The sequence below is a fragment of the Primulina huaijiensis genome, chromosome 7 (genome assembly GCF_012295235.1).
Source record: "Primulina huaijiensis isolate GDHJ02 chromosome 7, ASM1229523v2, whole genome shotgun sequence".
In the NCBI taxonomy this organism is placed as follows: Eukaryota; Viridiplantae; Streptophyta; class Magnoliopsida; order Lamiales; family Gesneriaceae; genus Primulina; species Primulina huaijiensis.
Window position 1 is genome coordinate 15,826,472 of NC_133312.1, and position 16,030 is coordinate 15,842,501.

Here is a 16,030-nt window from a genome sequence, read left to right on the forward strand (position 1 = left end):
TGGTGTAGTCCAAATAAAATTTTAGACTACTCGAGGCTTGAAAACTGATACATAAAATATTCCTAAATTTACAAAAGTTGCACAACAATTAAGGAGAAATAAAAATACTAATTGTCATAAAATAAAATACTCAATAACTTAAAATTTCCTTTTAAACTTAAATAAATATTTTTTTTACAATTTAAATAAATGCATGTGTTTTACGTGTACTGATTTTGGGCTCTACATGTTTGGGCTAAAAATAATTAATTCTGAAGCTCAATTTAATTACAAGCCCAAGTTAACTTTGAAGCCCAATTAAATGGGCCCATAACGGACTAATTCTTAATCGATTCAACTGATCACTGAGCACGGAAGAGGAAGAAGAACGTGGGAGGATAGGTAGAAATCGTGGCATGAGTGGGAAAGATCATGAGCTCGTGGAGGAGTGGAGAGAAACGGCACAGCACTGGGAAGAAAAAGACATCGGCAGACAACTCCCAAGAACACAACTCAACTCTACGCAAAAACTCTCTGCAAAATTTTCAATATTCAAGCACTAGTTTTTTAAGCGTTCCAGTATATTTCAAGCATTCTAGGTCTTGTCTTTTTAGATTTCAATAATTTTATGTGTTATATTTCATGTCTTGTAAATTCCTACTGTTTATTGAAAATATAAACGATGTCAGAGGTTTATTCTTCAAATTCCATTAGTTTTCTTCATTTTGGCGTTATAGTTATTTTAGGAGTCAAATTTAGGATTCGCTTTCGCTTGTTTTTAGAAGTTAGATTTTATCATTTTCATACAAATCGGTGCAACTTCGCACCTGGCACGCCCGCAAATCAAATATTGTGCAAACACAATCTAAGGATATGTATATATTCTAAAAGAATATTAGACCTGGATTTTAAGATATAAGATCTATAAATATTTTCGAAAAATATTGATATCAGATTATCAAATTTATGATATAAGGAACTGTCTATATTCACACAAAAAAATAGACATATAATTTAATATTTATAATTTTTTTTGAAAAATATTCATATAAGATTATAATATTTTCGTTCTAAGGATCTAAATAGGTTATCGAAAAATATTAGACTTAGGATTTAAGATCTAATATTTATAATTATTTTTGAAAAATATTGGTATAAGATTATCAAATTTATGATCTAACTAACTATTTGTGATAAGATTGAAAGAAACTTTAGAAAGGCTGAATAAAATCTTTTAAAATTTTCTTCTAAATTTTAGTTGGTCTTAATAGTTATTAGTTGCTATTATATGAAACACGACTAACTAGATCACTTAAAAGTTCGGAAAAGTCTAGGTGGTACTAACAAGTCACAATATATTTAATTGATTGATCTTTTAACAAGTAAACGGATAAAATAGCTAAAAGAAAGATAAAAATGAACTTAAAATAAAATAACACAAGATATATGAAAGTTCAAAGACAATATTCTTTTACTTCAATTCTTCCCTTCTTCCACTCAATTAAAGAATTTACTAAAAGTCTTTGGTTGTTTCAACTGCTTGCAATAACCTAATTCTGTTAGAACTTATCCACTGCCTACACTGAAAATCATAAAAAAACTCTTCAACAATCACAAACAAACCACTATCTATCAAACCCTAACTTTAGACAAATATAAACAAAACACTCTAAATAGATAGTTTGAGCATCTTGAGTGAATCTGCGTTGATTGCTCAAATGATATTCTGACGGGATGAATTATTACGCATAAATTGAAGTGTAAGCATGCCATCGGGAGACCAATATGCAACTTGAAGTGTAATAAATCTTTCGAGTCTTGGGAGTAACTTCATTTTCTAGAGAGTTATGCATCCTGACATTAGGATTGCTGGCTTGAGAAATATGTAGTCCAACTAGAAATATGAAGAATAGGACGATTCGGCTTGACTTCATGACATCTAGCACGAAACATATGAATACAAATAAATAGTATCTAGAACCTGAAACATCTCGATGTTGTTTGTTATCACCAAAACCAAGAGTTTCAATCTAACAATTTCCAATTTGTTGCCAATGACAAAACTAAGATGCAAAACACAAAACAAAACAACAATGATGTTCAATATTGTAAATAAAGTTCTGAAAAAAAAGTATTTCATTGAGTAAATGAAATTACATTTTAACAATTTGCATTACAAAATAAAATCTTAATACACCTATATCTCTATCTAAAACTTTTATGCTGAGAATGTAAGGCTTGATAGGGTCCGCTTCCATTGCCTCTACCTCCACCATTGCTTTCATTAGCACCACCACCTCTTTTCCTTCTATCTTATCCTTCTATCTTCTTCTTGTATTCCTTTTTTCTCATCAAACTTCTTCTTGTCTATACTCCCAAATAATATTAAACCTATAATTTAAGATCGATAAATAATTTTGAAAAATACTTGTATAAGATTATCAAATTTACGATCTAAACATCTGTCTATATTCCCGAGGAATATTATTTATGATCTAAGATTTATAGATATTTTTGAAAAATATTGATATAAGATTATAAAATTTACGACCTAAGGATTTGTGTATATTTCCGAAAAATATTAGACCTAGAATTTAAGATTGGGTCGTGTCATCCATATCTACGAGAATTCACTTACCTAGTTCTTTTCCTCGGCATCAGTTGAACATCAATCTGTTTTGTGCAACATTGGAAGAGATAACATATCTTTTGATTTGAGATTCTTCGCCGAAACTTTCAAATTGCCATGTGAAGGAAATAAATATTTCTCCAAGTTGCCTCAGACGAATGTTGACAAGAAGGAGATGAAATCGTGGCAATATCTTTAACCACTACAAAAAAAAGGCAAAAGACAACGGTTAAAAACCGTTGTCGTAGGTCAAATAAAACCGTTGTTAAAAGCAATGTGGTTAAAAGGTGTGCTCAAAGACAACGATGAAAAACAATTGTCGTAGCCGTCTAAAGACGACTCTGTAAAACCGTTGTCATAAGTCTGTAAAACCGTTATTAAAGGCCATGTGGTTAAAGAATTCGCTCAAAGACAACGGTTCTGGAGTGATGTGGCAGCTAATTTTAGCGACATATTTTGCTTAAAACCATCGCAAAATTTAATATTGATAACAAATTTTATAAAAAAAAACCAGTTGAAAGACAACGGTTTGTTAAAAACTGTTGTCGTAGCTTTAAGAAAAACGCTAATAGACAACGGTTTAAAAACCATTGTCGTAGAAAAAAAAACGCTCATAGACAACGGTTTTTAAAAACCGTTGTCGTAGATATATCAAAGACAACGGTTTTAAAGAAACTGTTGTCTATGAGCGGAGTTTTTTAGGCTACGACAACGGTTTTTGTTAAAACCGTTGTCAAAAGTAAAAAGACAACGATTGTAATAAAAACAGTTGTCTTTGATGTGTTGTTGAATATGTTTTTTATTGTAGTGAACTGCCAAATCGTCTGGAAAGAAAAAAGAGATGAAGTCAATTTCAGACTTTTCAATGATATTGTGGCAAAATCTTTAACTTCCAAAGCCAGCTTATTTGATGTCTTTACCGGGGAAAGATTCAAACTGATGATGGCCATTTCCCATGTATCTAGGTAAAATGGTCTACTGTTCTATACATATTATAATTGCCATGATTTCTACCCTAGACAAACAATCTTAAAACTTTACTGTACCTATATTTTGGGTTCTTTAATGATCAAATGTTCAAGTAGGCCAATCTTCACCACTGCATGTTCACAAAGTGCTCGATGAAAATTCCATCGTAGTTTACAACTCCAAGAATTTAGTTTAATGTTGAAGATTTCTCGACAGTGAAAAAGGAAATTGGACAGGCCAAATAAGCGGTCCAGAATAAGAAGTCCTCGAACAATGGACTAGTTAAAATAAAGTTTCTAGTTGATCTCTCTGAGTCAGAAGGAACTGAATCTAAACAAGAAAATTTTCCTCAAGTGTTTTCTTCTCGTGTATTTGAGAAGAAGATGAGGACAATGAAGATAAGATTGGTTAAGAACTTCAATGAACCTACCCGACCGGCTCCTATTCATGCAGTTCTACTTCAAAAGTGTTACAATGTGTTATTATCTCTTTTCAGAATATTGTGTATACCATGTCGGGTTATCCTCAGATTGATCTAAAACCAAAGGGCAAAGGACTTCTTGTTGAATATACCAAGCCAATCTTTTCTTTTCAAACTGCTATTAATCTAACAATGCAGGAATTGGAGAATATGGTTCATGAAAAATAGACAAAATTTGACAATTGGGTTGATCATTGAACTTTTATTCACTTCCAGCAGGTCCAAACTCTGAAGAAATTGCAGAGTCTGAAGAAGCTTGAAAATCAGATTTTTGACAGGATTGAAACAAATTTGATCTCTAAACCTTTGGAAGGAAGAGATTTTCTGGCCATGATAATGTGCGAGAGCAAACTACGGATCGTTCTGGACAATAAAAAGACAAATATTGGCTCTCACAGTCCAACAACTCAAGACAATGTTGTGGTCATTAATCAACTAGAGACGGTTGCACTTGAGCTAGTGATGAATTTGAATACCATAAGACTTGATCTTCAACTCCCTCTCGCTCTTTCCGAGTCACCTAAACTGTACTCAAATATCTATGAAGAAACAAGATATGGCTAAACCAACAGATCAATCCAATCAAGTGGACAAATCAGAACCAACCAATTCATCACGGTTCAATGCTATCTCAACTAGCATCAGTTTCTAATTACAAGCTTCCAGAAGTACCCCTCACAACAACTTTCATGCTTAAATCTGTGGAAGACAATGTCTGTAACGCCCTGAAAATTCGAAGGTCCACGCGAACTACATGCATATACGTTATTAAATTCTTTGTGTATTTCAATTAATTGTTTTAATTGCATAATTAATTATGTAGTGTATATTGACATGTCTAAAATATATTTTTCTACATGGTTGCATTAAAATGTATTTTCAAAAGATACTCGAGTTGCGATCGAGGAACGAAGACCGATGGCTGAAAAATAGAAAATGTTTTTGTTGGTTAATTGTTTTTAATTGTTTAAAATATGGGTGATGCTTTTTCTTATTTTTGAAAATAAGGGGTTTTGATGTGATTTTATATAACGGGACGTAATTTTTATCGGTGTTGGATTTTCAACAAAAATATGAATGTTTTGGCAATCCGGCTAATAAATTCACAAACTTATTTAAGCAAAATTATTTTTAAATCTTTTAAATATTTTAATTAAGCACTAATGGGCCTAATTAACCTCTTAATGGGCCTAAACTTTTGATAGGGGTTTAATTATTATTTAAACTCAAAATTACCTCATAACCCACACAAAACCCACGCCCACTTCTTAACTCAATTCAAACTCTTCCTTTCAACAATTCCTCACGGCACACACTAGGAAGAATTAAGAAAAAAAAAGCTTCAAAATTTCAAGGGATCTTCAAACCATCGTCTTCGTGTCATCGTTCGTCAATTCGTCAACGTTAGTTCGTGCGTTAATAACGCAAAGACATGCCATATTTTTTCCTTAAATCATCTATCACACCATATTATTTATTTAATTGTGTTTTGCATGAAAATCAAGTGTCATCATGACATATTTTCGTATATACTTCATAAGTGGTTTTTAAGGCTTGGGTTTTCATCAAAAACAAGTTTTATATGTAACTAAAGGGGCTGCCATGAATTAGGATGATATAAGGCATGTTTTACATGAGTTTAAGGGCCTAGGACACGCACAAACAGGCTGCACACGCACATGAACAAAGCTTGAACCAAATTGATCACTATTGTAGATTTTGGCATCGGTTGAAGGGAAATTGTTGCATGGGGGTAGGTGGCTCGACCAGGTCTGGTGGTTGGGTCCTATGGGTCATGATTAGGTCCGAGGAAGGGTCCCAAGAGGGATAGAGCTCGAGCCTTGGGCTAGGGAAGAGTCCGCGTGAAATGGGACTCTCCCCAAAGCTTGCGCAAAATCTGTTCAGGGAAGGAGAGTGGCTTGCGGCTGGCCTGGGCGTGAGCTAGGCTGGTCCATCAGGGTCAAGAAGGGTTGGGTCATGGGCTGAAGTGGAGTGGTTCGTCGCTGGCTCGACTGGAAGTGGTTAGCGTGAGGGAAGGAAATAACACGCAGGTTTTTCCTAGATTCAGAAGCTTCGTGCTTGGGTTCCAGCGGCTGGGTTGGTCTGGGTAGGGTCTGGGCGTGGTCCAAGGATGGTCAGGGTCAGGTGGGCTCGAGGGTGGCTCGACTGGAAGAGTCCTAGGGTCATTAGGAGACTTGGGCGTGAGGTTCACTATAGACGCAGGTTTGGGTCAGCTTCCAGGCGAGTTTGAGCGAGTTAGGGGCTAGGTACAAGGGTCAAGCTTGGTTAAGAGGGTGCCTAGGTGGGTTGGCTCAAGGTGGCTCGACCATAGCTCGAGTAAATTGGGAGATGGCTTGGGTGGTTCGTTAATGTGTCAATTTCGAATTATTAAGAAGTAAAATTGGAACCATGGGTCCACGGGTGTGGTTCTTGGCTCACAAGGGTAGAATAAATAATAAAAATGCTATGTTAAAATTTGGGATCAAAATAATGAGTTTTGGATTTATCCGGGATTTAATCGCCGCACGAAACGATTAATTACGAATTAATTAAAAAGCCTAGTTTAATCTTTATAAAATTATGGAAAAGTATATTTAAGCTCAAATAATTATTAAAATTCTAAATTTTTAATTTGAGAATTTTATATTAAGTTTTGGTTTAATTCGGGATTAAAACGCATTATTATGTTATATTTAAAGATTAATTTAAAAGTCCTCGATTTAAGCTAAATAAAAATATGAGAAAATTCATGTAGGCTTAAATAATTATTTGAGACATGTTAGAGTCAATGAGACTAAGAAAAAGTCAAAATCGAGAAATTTTAAGTCTATGGATAAAACGGTAATTTTACATCCGAAAATTAGTAAACGATTCGTGAAAGTTTTTAGATCTCAAAAACCAGATGTTGCTGTCATTTTGTGTATTATACAATTTCGGTTGATTTTCTGGAAAAGTTTTCAACATATAAAACGTATTACTTTTTGATATCTTCGATTTGACAGTAAATTCGTAATTTTTGGATAGGAAACGAGTGACTTATGATTTTTCTGGTGTGATTGTTCAAACTGCGATTTTATGAAAATGTGTTCTTAAAGTATTCTTGAAAATTGTTTGTGGCAGGATTCGTTGGGAACCGTCGGGTGATCGCTGCTGCATTTAGGTATATTGGTTATGATGTTTGGACGATAATTGGTGATTCGTTTCGTGTCGTTAGGCACTTGGTTGCAGTAGAAGTCGTAGGAAGCAATTTGTGTCAAAATTCGTGTTTATGGGATTTTGTTGCGTTGTGTATTGTACGTCGTTGTTTTGGGACGTTCGTGTGAGTTTGAATCATTGCCATAACGTCCTAGGGCGTGAGGTTCACTATAATTTGTGACCAATTATGAACGTGTTTGGAAGCCCGTGAACGTGGCCAGAGACCTCTCCACCTCGATAAAGCATGACCGGGTTTAAATCAAGATTGGAAAATGGTAAAGCATGACCAGGGACCAATCCACCCGGTAAAGTATGACCGGAGATCTCATGTATGTGGTAGTGGACATCCTTGCCAGCCCAGTATATGGTTTAGTCTGATCAAGCGCATTTATGTATGAGTCACTTGCTTTGAAACATATCTCTACACAAAAATGATGATATTATGAATGTTCAAGTATGTATGATGCAAATATGTTTATGAAAAGTTTTATGAAATGATGGCATGTCTATGTTTATATAAGTACGTTCAAGTCTAAGTACGTATGGTCTACTTTGAAATGCATGTGATTTTATTATGTATTATTTGTTATTCTCAGTTTATACATGTTGAGTCTTTAGACTCACTAGACTTGATCGATGCAGGTGAGGACGAGTATGAGGAGACGAGGGTTGGGGACCAATAAGCCGGCTCGGACTGCGCGGAGGCTAAACCCGAGAATCGCCTATGTTTTAAGAATTTATGCATGTTGATTCAAATACTCTGATTTTCACGAGATTGCTTTACGTTGTGTAAACCAGTTCTTTTTGCAAACTATATTTGTATTCGTTTTTTTTATTGCCAATATTTTTAGACGAGCAGTTCATTTTTATCTCAACTTGAAAGTTTATTATTCATTTAAGAAAATTTTTATTTTACCGTAAATTTTAAATAGTTCAAAATACGGTACGTTACAGTTTCTATCCCGATTTTGGGCTCCCTCGGGGGCCTTGTCCCCTCTTGGGTTCCTACTGGGGCCTTTTCCCTTACCGGCTTTCCCATGCGTCATTACTAATAGAACTTATCCAACCTATGCACTGGAGCTTTTACCTTCCCAAGATTAAAACTCAATACCTCCTGAATTTATATAGGTCTTGGCAGCAATCCTGGTACCAATTTATTTTATATAGTATTCGACCCAATTTAACAACCGCTACCCAATATTCGGGGGATCCTTTCCCTTAACCCATACGTGTTTCAGCAGGTCTTATGGTAATTGGCTTGTCTAGAAATATCCATAATTGAGCTACCAGGATTGCTGCCAAGACCTATATAAGTCCAGGAGGTCTTGGGTTCTAATCCTAAGAAGGTAAAAGCTCAAGTGCCTGGGCTGGAGAAGTTCTATGAGTAATGACGCATGGGAAAGCCCGTGAGAGAAAAGGCCCCAGTGGGAACCCAAGACGGGACAAGGCCCCCGAGGGAGCTCAAGATCGGGATAGCCCTTGGACGTTACATGAAGCGTCTCTTACACCACTGCCATCACCGAACGTTCGATCAAGCCACAAGCGAGCCATCCACCGAGGAAAAAGCAATCGGCCTACACACAACCATGACCCCCTCGCGACTCCAGCCCCTTGACACCTTAAACCTTGACATAATCAGCCCCCTAGCAACACAAATCGGCAGCCCTTTCATAGGAACAAAAAAAACGTGAGTTGTATGAAGAATATATGCATGTTCATGGCAAAACCTTTGCAAAAACGAAACCACATGATGTATCTATGTATTCTTCATGCAAACACACACATTAGCATAAACTAGCGTGAATGATGTGAAAAAAAATGTTTTTGGACGTGCCTTTGTGTTTAAACGCTCGAAAACTTGAAGGCCTACGTGTAGGACAAACACCAGAGAGACGGGGAAGGAACCTTCTTAAAAACCTTGAAGAATTTTCGAGTGCTGCTGAAGAAAGATTTTGAAATGGCTACTGCAGCAAGGGGAAGGGGGCGGCCGAGTGTGAGGAATGTAGGGTTAGGGTTTAATTTTTGTTTTAAGTCAAAATGTGATACACTAATGGGCCTTTTATAATAATTAAAGGAGTTAAAAATGGTTTTAGACCCATTAGGCAATAAAATGCAACTTGGTTGTAATAGAAGATTTCTCAAGTTTGCCACAAAATTTTCCTTCCCATTTGCACTTCAAAGTTTTCTACAAATCACTCAAAATTTCGTCGCCTTTTCAAGTAAAATACACGTGTTACAAACAAATTTCGAAACATACATAAGTGATACCCAGAAATATAAAATATGCATGTGTTGTAAAAATATATTTTATTTTTGTTTAAAATTTTATGTATGTAAGGCCCATGGGCCTGCTCTTTTTGTGTCCTGCAATCACAGCCTTCATGATAACACATGCGACACTTACTCACAGAACTCTCCACCCCTGGCTGCAACCAGAAGGATCAGTCATAGAGCCCTACAATAGATGGAGTAAAACTCACCCTAATTCTCTAGTAATAAATAGCCATATTGATCTTTTTGGAACCAAGAATCAAATAATAAATGAATATATGCATTCTTGTTTTATATCTCAATTAGAACAAAATAAAACTGATGAAGCCTTTGTTGGGCCTAATTTTAAAAAAAAATAATAATGCAAGATGAATTAAATCAATTTGATAGAAAAAAAGTTTGGAATATATTACCTAAGCCTAATCATCAATCAATTATAGGAATTAGATGGGTTTATAGAAACAAATTGAATGATAGTAATAAGTAAAACAATATCAGTAACACAATGATTTAAATAAGAAATAATAGATTTTGATGAAATACTTCTCTTCTAGTTAGATTAGAAGCCATTAAAATATTTCTTGCATATGAAGCCTTTAAAAACTTTAAGGTGTTTCAAATGGATGTTAAAAGTGCATTTTTGAATGTTTTGCTGTAAAAAGAAGTCTATATTGAGCAACCCCTGGATTTTATTATCATACTCTATCTAATCATGTGTATAAATTAAATAAACCTTTATATAAGGGTGTCAATTCGGGTGGGTTGGATGGATCGGGTCGAGTTGAGCAATAGTACTATTAAAAAATTGCTCAACCTGAACCCAACTCGAACCCGAGCTAATCCGAAAACTCTCAACCCGAACCTGAATTCGAATCAACCCGATCGGCCCAATTAACCTGATTTTTATTTTTTTTAAAAAAATTAAATAAAATTCAGAAAAAATAATAATAATATTTTAATTTAAACACATAATAACAAAATTTCCCTCATATACATGATTTAAATTTGAAAGTCTAACTGTAGAAAAATAAAATATATTTACTAAATCAAATAAACAATTGTTTAAAAAATAAAAAATGTTCAAAATAAATATTAAATCATGCAAATTTATGATATAAATATACAATAAATATTTTTTCAAACATAATATATAAAAATGTAAGAAATATTTATTAATTATATACATGTATTTTTTTAAAAAAATTAAAATTTTCGGGTCAACTCGGGTCAACCCAAACCCAACCCAACCCGATCATTTTTTCGGATCAGCTATCGGGTCCAACCCTGTAGAGGTCTCTGTATAGTACTTGAAAATTTGCGGAAAAATTTTAAAATTTTCTCTTTCATTAATTAAAATGCCTCATTCATAAATAAACTGATAAATAAAGTTTGATGTTCAAAATAGCAGCGGAAGTAAATGTTTGTTTGCAAAATAATAATTTAAAATAATCCAACAACGAGAAAAAAAATGTTTGAGCCTAAAAATAGTAAATGCTAAAAACGAGGTCCTCGGGTTCCACTACTGCCGACCCACGATGGCTCACTGGTCCCCGTCCTCAGTCCCGACCTCATCGGTACCTACAACAATCAAGTTTAGTGAGTCTAAAGACCCAGCATGCATATATCGTAAATAACAAGTAATAATAATAAAATTGCATGCAAGGTGAAAATATCATGTCATGAGTAAATGAAATACGTGCATAACTGAACTGAAAATCGCATCATGAATAATTAATATTACGTGCATAACTGAACTGAACTGAACTGAAAGTAGTAAGTGAAATGTTTGCTCCGTAGAGCCCTGTCATAAAATAACGTGTAATAATTTTCTGTTGAGATTATGTTATACGCAAGTGGCCCCCTGAACTGCACTGAACTGAACTGAACTGACCGGTAACTGACGACCGGGTGAAATAATGTACGTCTGATCAGACTAATGCCACAGTATACCTGGTGGGACCGGTAAGTAGCCACCGGGATGAACTGAACTGAACCGAACCGGTAAGTGAACACCGGGTGAAGTAATAATAACAGCGAAGTGGCCCCAAGCAATATCACATAAATCTCAAAATAAATATTTTACATTTTTGTACGTAATATAATTAAATACAAAATTAAATATCCTGTATAAATTTTACCATAAGGGTTGGACCATTCCCAGGCTCACTGCGACTTAGATGTAACACGAAAAGTATGCAAATGATTTATTTGACCAAACTTTGTAATTGAATCCAAAAACGAGATAATCACGCCCACTGACTTAGTATTTAATCATGACTCCGAGCCAACCCGAACCAACATCGAACCATCGTTTAGTCATGATTAAAATACTCTTAAAATGATGAAATAATGCTCCTAAATTTACAGTACTCGAAATTTAGTGAATGGAGGCCAAAAACAGGAAACGCTCTTTCGAGAGTCATTTTGGCACTTGCACCGTAAATTCTCGTACGACCTCTAAAATGATCCGAATCACAAACGGCCAAAAACATGACCTTCTTAACTTGATGAGGCACTGTCCAGTCCAAGGCCATAGGCTAAAAGCCAACCAAGAACCCGAAACTCACCTCTGAACTGGAGCACACATGTGTCAAAAATTACAGCAGAATGCTTGCGTTTCCTTTGCGTCGTTTGCGAGGTTACTAGCCATTGGGGCTTGAACCACCAACCAGAGCCTCTTTCCAACATCCTAAGGGTTGGTTTGAACCATGGCTAAGGGCCCTAGGCCAGCCACAATCCAACCCACAACCGAAATGGTTCGAAGCTCCCACCCTAGAACGCATGTACATGCATGGGGAGGGTTGCTTCGTTTGCTGTCCCATGTCATTCCAGTGGCCATTTGGTTGACCATGACATGATCTAAACAACAAGGGGTATGGTATGAACCGTGGATAATGGCTAAGGAGCCAACCAAGATCCACACCAACACCCAAAACCGAACACACACTACACATGCAGAAATGAAGGTGCGAAGGGGCTGTTGTGTATTGTTTGTTTTAAAACCGATGGTACTACTATGAACCAAGCCATGAAAGGGCTTCTTGGTCATGTCCTAGACATGCTAGGGAAGGGTTCAAACCATGGTTACAGGCCCAAGAGCCAACCAAGATTCGAACCATCCTTAGACAAACCAAAACCAGAATTTTCGAAACAGCTCATTTCTGCACTATGGGGGGTTTGCTGTCATTTCTGAGTTTCCAGCGGGTATGGGGCTTGAACGACTGGACCAATATGATCCTAACATGTCCTAGTACATGTCTAAATGCAGACTTGGGAGCCTGGACCCGAGCCAACCACCTGTAATAGCAGAAACAAGCCAAACCCGTGAGGTAGCAAAGGAAACCGAAAATCTGCATGTTCATTTTCTGAAAATAGGTTGATGTGTTTCGGTTTTTGTTTAATAAAATCATGAGTATGATGTGTTAAAATACTAATATGGCTTGATTGAAGAGTGAAAGAAAACATATACATGCCTTGGATTTGTTTGAAACGAAAACAAATCAATTACGACGACACGGCGCGGAGGAGACGGAGTGCTTCGCTTTCCTTGCTACTAGTTTTTTTTCCCTCTCTTCTTTTCTCCTTGCTTCCTCACGTTTTTCCCTCTCTCAAATGTTCTGAAATTCGGTGATAATGGTGGGGAGGGAGTCTAGGAAGATAATTGGGAGGTTGCAAAATAAATGGAAGGGAATAATTATTGCTATCCTTGAATTTGAGAGATAAGGAAAGGAGAATGATATCAAAGATTTTGAGGTTGATTTACTAGGGTGATGGCCGAAAGTATCATTGCAAATAAGGGTAGAAAATTGTTTAATTGTTTAATTATTGAGGATTAAAATTTGAAGGATTATTTACAAAAAATGAATTAAGGAAAAGAATCAAGGAAATGAGTTGTCACATTTTTTTTTAAATCTCCCAATAGTGATTTTCGAAATCTTCAAATAAAAGTTGAGGGTAGGGAATTGCTTAATTAATAATTTTCATTGATTAAAAGGTGAGAGATTCATCTCCAGGAAAATATTAAGGAAAGGATTAAATGTGGAGAGTTGACAATATTTTCCAATCTCATAAAGGGGTGGCCGATTTTCTTTCTTTCAACTAAGTGTAGAAAATTGCTAAATTATTAAATAAATGGGGATTTAAAATTGAAAGAATTATTTACCATGAAAGGGATATGGAATGATATCAAGATGGATATGGAAGGGATTCAAGAGAATGAGTTGACAATTTATTTAAATCTATCAAGGAGGGGGGCCGAAATTTTAATTAAAAAAGGACGGGAAATATTTCTCAATTATTTTATTTTAAATCTTTAAAGTTTTATCTACCCATTAAGTATTTTAGAGAATTAATAAATTAGTTTAGGATAGACATTACCTTGCATGCATGGCTAAATCTTTAAATTAAATTACCAACATGTTAAATTACAATTTCTTAAATAAAATAAGTCTAAATTAACTTATCTCAATTGGTCACATATTTTATTTTAGGCTTTTGATTAAATTATTGAACTTGAAGGAATTTATTTACTACTTATCTCAAGTTAATTAATTAAATTATTAAACTTTCTTTTACATAAATTATTCTTTGACTTAAATTAAATTTAGAAATATTTTCTTATCATTAACTTTTATCTTAAACTCCAACTCCGGTCCGGCCTCACTTATTTAACTGAAAAGACAGTAATCAAACTACTGCGTAAAATAATTAAATTTAAAGAAGAAAATTTAAATCCTCATGCATAAAAATCATTTTAATTTAAATATTAGGAATTATGCATGGCTTATACGTAGTCTAATTTACGGGTTCTACAAACCCGATATGACTCGAACCCGAAAACCCCAAACCCAATCCTGATTTTTTTCTGAAATATGTCGGGTTGGTGGGTCGTATATGATTTTCGCACCCCTACTTTTATATGATTTGAAGCAAGTACCAAGAACATGATATGATACATTATCCAACTTCTTACTTGATGATAAATTTGAAATAAGATAGGTAGATATTTTTTTAAAAAAATTTGTGAAAGAAAAGCATACTGTGCTACTACAAATCTATGTGGATGACAAAGTTTTTGGATCTACTAACCCGAAATTATGTGAGAAATTTCCAAGTTAATACATGAAAAATTTGAAAAAAGTATGATGAGTGAACTTACATTACTTTTGGGATTATAAGTGAAACAACTTGACCATGGTATTTTTATACATAAAGTTAAGTATACAAAATAGATGCTGAAAAACATTGGCATGGAAACATGTTCTGCTCCATCAACCCCCATGAGCTCATCAACTAATCTCGATAAAGATGAAAGGGGAATCCATGTTGAGATAACTATGTATTGAGGTCTAATAGTGTCATTATTATATCTTGTTGTATGTATTTGTACATGATTTAATATGATCTTAAGTAATCACATTACCTCATTGATAAAATAATACTAAAATATCTTAATGAAACACAAAATATGAGTTTAGATTATCCAAAAGATTCAACATTTAAATTAGTTAGATATTAGGATATCTCTGATTATGAAAGATGTAAGCTTGATGAGAAAACCACTAGTGGATCTTGTCAAATTCTAGATAATAGATTGATTTTCTGGTTTAGCAATAAATAAACTTCCATGGCAAAATCTACAACATATGTTGAATATTTGGCTGCTAGACATTGCTGGTCTCAGGTTCTTTGGATCCAAAAACAATGGAGAGATTATGGAATCAATGCACCAGAGATATTTTGTGACAACATTAGTACAATTTCGATAATTTATAATCCAGTATTGCACTTTAGAACAAAACATATCAACATCAGAAATCACTTCATAAGAAATCATGTAATGAAAAATGATATCATGCATGAAAATGTGTCTACTGAAAATATGATATATGTATTGCAAGGTAAAAAAATTGAGGGAAGATGAAAATAACCTGAGAGATTAAAGAGTTGGATAAAATTTAAAACCTTGATCTACAATTAAAAATTTGAAAACATTCATAAGGGGAAACCGAAACTAACATTCACGATGTGCGTCATATTTTCGAGATTCTAGAATTCGAACGATAAATTAAAAAAATTGGAAAACACTCATAAGGAGTAAAAATATTACTAAAAAGAGAAATGGATAAAAATCAAACTTTTTTAAAAAGATCGTGGAGTGAGTGAAGTGGATCACCAAGACACAGTTTAGTTACTATAGCATGCTCAACTTTAAAAAATAGTAAAAGCTATAAAAGATGTAATAGTTTTTTTTTTATTTATCATTTAAAAAAATTATCATATGACATTATGATCATTATTTCATAGGGATCAATTTAAATAATGAGGATTTTATGATATTATTTTATAACGAAAGAAATCATAATAAAATCTGAAGTTGATCTCTTTCAACTTTACCAATAAATGGACAAAAATTCCATATAAAAATCCAAAAGAATTTATGTGTTACTGTGTAATTTAATATGGATTGACAAAGAAAGATAAAAATAAAATCATTAGTACATAAA